Source organism: Stylophora pistillata, chromosome 2 (genome assembly GCF_964205215.1).
Source record: "Stylophora pistillata chromosome 2, jaStyPist1.2, whole genome shotgun sequence".
Taxonomy (NCBI): domain Eukaryota; kingdom Metazoa; phylum Cnidaria; class Anthozoa; order Scleractinia; family Pocilloporidae; genus Stylophora; species Stylophora pistillata.
The window spans coordinates 11,346,201-11,352,200 of NC_142520.1; the positions used below are offsets into that span (position 1 = coordinate 11,346,201).

The following is a 6,000-nucleotide window of genomic DNA, read 5'->3' on the forward strand; positions in this document are numbered from 1 at the left end:
AATAACGGAGATGCTATTCATGCGAGCGATTTATACTTTTTATTCATAAGGGGCATGCTTGGAGTTTTTCATTTTTGTGTAACAAATAAAAACGCCTCGACTTTGCTCTGTTCTGTTGTAAAGGACGACGTTAGCGGCTAGAGAACAAAAGAAGTGAAGGGGGAGAAGCTTCTTGATACTCTGACATGCTTTGTCAACCAATCAGAACGCTTGTTATACAAGAACTTTATTTTTAAAATTAATTCATCTCTTTTTCATTTTTAGCCGATTCAGGTGTTCTCAGGCTTGACTTAAAAAGGTTTTGAGATAAAATTGCTTCTACTGAGTTGCCGAAGACTCACAGAAGAGCGAGGAAACTCTATTAAAAGGTATACAAGGCTTACAAACAGCAGCAAACTCCTAAACAAAAATTGAAATAAGATAAAAATAAAACTCTTACCTGCGTGCCCCTATACATGAAACCTGCCATCGTTTTCAGATCGTTTGGGTGTTGCAAGTGGTCCGAGTCACTCAATTGACACAAAACTTCATCTTTTTCTCCTGAGGGTCCCATGTTGATCGATTTACATCTGTCTTCCATAGTACACCAATTTCTGCAGTGACTATATATATTCATTCCGACTGGTGATAAAATGTTTTTAAATACGTGGCCCACCAATCCATATCCATCTTTCTGTTGCAAGAACTTGAGACGCCGACAGCTATCTATAAATCAGACATTAGAGGAAAGTTTTTGTTAGGCTCCAAAAGGTCTCGCGTAGGTTGACGAGAAAAAAATATCTCAAAAAAAGCACAGGGCTAGAATAGAATATGATTAAGTAATGTTTAATAAAACCATTATTTAGAGAAACCTGTTTGGTCTTAGGGATTTGAACATTTTCATGGCTATCAATTGATGGGCTAAAACTTCTATTAACTCGGATTTTGAAATCCATCTGCTCAATGAATTTGATGGTTTATCGTATCGTCTTCCAATGGTTAATCTTCGGTCGGAATATACTGAACCACTTAGGGGCGAGACTATTTATTTTGTAACCCTTCTGCAGCATTCTTTTTCCCGTTAACACCAGCAAAATAGAATTGTGACAATTCCGCAATATGCCGGTACAAGAGGTTATATCTTTTGAGGAAAAAAAATTCAAAGTAACGGTTGCAATTTTTTATTTCGTTTCCGTTTTCATATGTGTTTTCATGCGTTCTTTTTTTGTGGATTAAATGTTTCAAAACGTAAAACGTTTTCGACGAAAAACGAATTTGAGTTGATGTAACTCAGGAAAAAGAAGATAAAAAAAGACTTTGCAGAAGCTAAGATAAACAATCATTTTTCTTTCTAATTTAAAACTTTTATAATTGCTATTGTTTTCACCGCAAATTATAAAAGTAGAATGTTTTGAAAACGAACGTGGGTGGTAGGGAACAGAAAAAATAGTGGAGAAGAAAAAGCTTTCGACAAGCTAAGCTAAGGGAGCTTTCTAAAAATATTTTAGTACCCCGAAATGTTATATTCATTTCTGTGAATATTTCACCATGCACTTTAATTAACTATTAAATGGTCAAAATTTGAATTTCTGCTATAAAGATAGTGAATAATGTATGATGTTATGCCCCAAAATGTGCTTACTTTAATGATCTCTGAAACTTTATCCCAAGTTGAAAATCAAAACAATAAATGTAAAGAATAAGGTCAAGGTACATAGAAGTTTAGAAAATCATCTCCTTTTGCGCTACTTATGACCTCATACCTCATTCATTGTAACCTTCCTCAACTAGATTTGAACAAAGGAAAAATGTGTAAGAAATTCTTTCCTAAATTGAAATTTCCTTTACATTTTGTTTTTGCAAACCAAATTTAAACAGCCACAGAAAACAGCCTGTATTTGCTGAATAGAACTATTTGTGACAAACGTAACCCTAGTCATTTTACTGACTTGAGCTAAAGTAATGGTGACAAGCTTACGGAAAAAAAAAACAAACAAACAAACAAACAAGCAATATTAATTCCCATTTTCTTGATATTGAACGATTTTTCCAACTTCAAACATACCCAAGTGGAAAGATGTTAGCCCTTGAAGGGAAAGATAAGTTCATAGGAATATTAGGTACTGAGTTTTACTTAAACTAGCGGCAATTTCGCAATCTGATTGACCACTTTGCCGTTGTTGATAAGAGTACAGACAACGCTGCTCTCGTCAACGTGTCATGTAAAGTTTCGGTCACCGAACGAATCCACAACATTTTGGGCCCTGTGATGACGACTATCGTTGTCACGGTAAGAGAAGAGACCACGTTAAACTACTGTCGATTTGTTAATTTTATTCTCATGGAAAGACTGGTTACTCATTAAGTTGTAGAGGGAAACAAGATATGCTTTTAATCATTTTTAAGGCCCTCTATAACAATATGCCTCAGTATATTCAATCCTTATTTCAAGTAAGAGAAAATAAGAAAAATCTTACGGGCAAAAACAAACTTGTTTTACCTGTAGCTAAGACCACAACTTACGGCCTCAAATCGACTTCTTACATTGCTGCTAAGGGTTGCAATGCATTACCTGATAAGCTAAGATTAATGGCAGGATTTGGCCCTTTCAGGAATGAGATAAGAAATCTAAGTAATTTGCAATTTTATATCCCCATCATTTATATCATCATTTATATTTAGGCTTATATTATTTTTAAACTCTGTAATTTATATTCATATATTTTTCTAGGTATATTAGCGATCTCTATTTCTAGAGGACTAACAAGCCTCATTTTCATCGGAGTTTAAATAAAGTCATCATTATCATCATCATCATTCATCGCTCACTTTTTGGCTTACTAAACATAACTGCTTCTGTAGTTCTCGCACTGAGTAAATCATTAATGGCCCATTGTTCAAGACTTCTTTATTTTATTTGTTATATACAGATATTTAAGGAATAACAAATAATTATTCCACATCGACTGTAAATCATTTTTTCCCTGCCTAGTCTCCTTTACAGGGTAATTCAGTTCAAGAAATGTTGGAATGTTCTGTTCGTAAGCTATTGCATAGATTGCACCTAAGGTTCCTCTGCTCCAAGAGAGGCTGTCGAACGGAGGACGAAAAGGCAATTTTTCTATTATTTTCTTGATGTTCTGAGGGTATAAAGATAATTCAGATGGCATTAATTGAGGAAAAACGAAATGTTAGAAATGTTCACCCATTTTTATCAGGTGTCTGCTTAAAACTAGTCAAAAGTCATAAATAATCGATGAGGTTTTCCATCGACGTTATTAGGAAATGTTGGTTTTTTTCTCTATGAAAAACATATGCGTCTCTGAAAAAAAGAGTTAAGTAGATGAGATTCTTGCAATTCTTGTACTGGAATCGCGTGGACTTACATGAAATACAGACGTAAAATTCTTGCTACTAAAAGTGTTTTCGTAACAAGAAAGAAACTATATTTTGGTTGAAATTAATTGTAACCTTCCTTCAACGATTTTTTTCTTTTTCCCTTTTTATTTTAAATTCCGCACATCTTATGTTCTTGACGTCCTTTCTAAATATGGTGAATTACTTTCAAATGAGTCACTGTATGCTGAGTTAGTTTAGTCAATTTTTTTCTTTCTGAAGGACCGCTCACGGGCCTACCTAACCCTGCAGGAGTTCTTTTGTCTCCTTTGGCACGCTAAGTAGTTAATAGCATATCAACATAGTGCGTCTAAGCTTTCGCAATACCACCCAGGGGGCATAATACGGAGATAAACATCTCTACAGTACAACTGATTAAGTTTCTGTTTGCAATATAATTTTTCGCTGTGGACTAAATCCCATTTTAAAATTTTCAATGTATAGTCTGTTCGAAACACGTGCCTGAAGTTTCAGCAAGCAAAGATATTGCTTAGATATAGGGTATTTCTCAAATGAAGGAAACGATAACGGAGAAAAAAGAATTTTCATACTCGCTTGATAATGACCTCGTTCTCTCGAAAGTTGAAGATCCAAGCGTAAATGAAGGAAGATATCACTAGTGCTTTTGCTCATTGATCAAAAACCATGAGTAGTTGTTTCCATTAGAAACCATGAGAATCGAGACGTTTTTCCTTATTTTCCGCATTTTTAGAGATATCTTTGTTTCTTCTTCATATGATTTCAATGAATACTCTGTTATTTTGATGCATAGAGAAAGAGCTGAATTTAAACGCTCTTAAACCACCTGTAGTTAGTTAAAAGCTACGACGATATGAAGTGGTTCTCAAAGTTTTCATACTCATTACGTTTGTTATAGCTAACATCTTGATTCGTTTTTACGAGTCTAAAGGGTTTAGAGACTTTAATAGAAATTGCAAAATATAACTCTTGAGCAACAAAAACCTTTCAACAAAATTCCTCCATTTGATTTTCTCTCATCAAGTTACAAAGATCTGAGTGTCTCCTATTCATTGCCATCCATTATTGCAAAAGTATTTCTTTCCCTTCCGAAAGATAGCTTTTATTACGTATTTATGATTGTTTAACGATGAAATTGATCTGAATAAATTCTTGTAAAAATTTGAAACTTAGGAAACGCCGCCGAAAAGTTAGAACCAAAATGCCCCGAATGAATTTCACACACACACCATCGATTATGTTTCAACTGGTCTAGAAAGTTTCTAAATTTTTAAGCACTTTGTGAAATCGTCACGGTAGTTTCCTTCTTCCTCATTTTTAATAGCTACTCTTGTTGACAAAATACTAAATTTCTTTGCACTGAAGCTTTTCCGAGATGGTCATGTCAGTTTTTACTTCAGAGCCCTCTCGATGTGGTAAATTAGGATTTTCAAACCCTCGAAAAGTGCATAATTTTTCGTCCCTATTCTTCGGGCCCTTGCTTTCCTGTAACTCCAGGTTTGTATTACTTCAGGAGTTCCCATAGTCTACATTTTCATCCAACCCACACAAAAGAATTTCAAAGTTAACTTACCATGGTTTGCAACTGTTAAGGTGTAGCACCAGCCTCCAAACAAAAAAAGAATAAATATGAAAGAGAGCATCGGGCAGCGACGGCGGGCCATCTTCAGATTCTAGTCAAAAAATAAAGCGTTTTTAACCCACCATCAGAGTGGTGCGCTTTACAAAAATCTTTTCAGTAAAGTGAGATAAATACAGCAACAATCAGTTTCCCATCTCTGGCACTGCTAGGCTCTTCTAGAGCCAAAACGTCTAAGTTTCATTTCTACCGTCATTTATTATTAATTAAAATTGGGCGGGATAATAAGTTTCTTAACTGCTCCTATTTACTACTTTCTTCAAACGTCATTAGTGCATGAAAAATGCCCATTACAAGCCTCTTGTTTTGTAGATTTTTGAAAGAGAAATTTCTCTGAAACATTAATCGAAACGAAATGAAAGAACGATGAAAACAGAAGAGAAGAAAAATCTAGAGATACTAATTGTTATGATGATTATTTGTACTGTCACTCATTAACTTCCCTCGGGGAAGTAAAGTCTTAAGGATGGGAGATTTTGACTAAAGTAAGCCTTTTGTATTGTATGTCAAAACAATTTCATAATTTTACAAACTCCTTAAATAAAAACACATTAAAAGACTACCGGGTTTTTTGTTTTCCCATTCACTTGGCATTTGGGGGTGAAGACTGTTATTTCAGAGTGATTATTTAAACATTCAATAAAGAAAAAGTTCTGGAACGTCACGCAATGTGAACTAGGTGCCAAAAATGTTTTTTTTGGAACTTCTCCGAACTTTTTTTTATCGCCAATAAAGAAAAAAATGATATATTGATTTTAGAATATTCGTCACGAACGTTATAATAATGAAGTGTACACGAATTCATGAAAAGAGGCGTTTTTTTTTCTTTTTTGCCTCTTGAAACGACTCTTTCGCATGAAGTTTCCACTTGCCATAGGCTGTTGCCTTTTAATTCATAGTTTTCTATTAAGTTCTTACGCAATTTTGCAAGTTTTGTGGACAAATAAATCATTGGCTATGTGAAATAAGAACAACCTTGCATGCCAGAAGGCCATCAACTTAAGTTC

At 34.5% G+C, this 6,000-nt stretch overlaps 1 protein-coding gene and 1 long non-coding RNA gene across 2 annotated transcripts in view; both read right to left on the reverse strand.

Moving 5' to 3' along the window:
* LOC148737111 (uncharacterized) overlaps positions 1 to 6,000 on the reverse strand; it is a 45,418-nt gene that overhangs the window by 2,859 nt on the left and 36,559 nt on the right. The gene's annotated exons all lie outside the window — the stretch shown is intronic.
* LOC148737112 (uncharacterized) lies at positions 2,294 to 5,139 on the reverse strand. Its single transcript, XR_015996137.1, has 2 exons — positions 4,928 to 5,139; positions 2,294 to 3,119 (listed from the first exon to the last, which is right to left on the reverse strand). It is a non-coding gene; the product is annotated as an uncharacterized LOC148737112 (long non-coding RNA).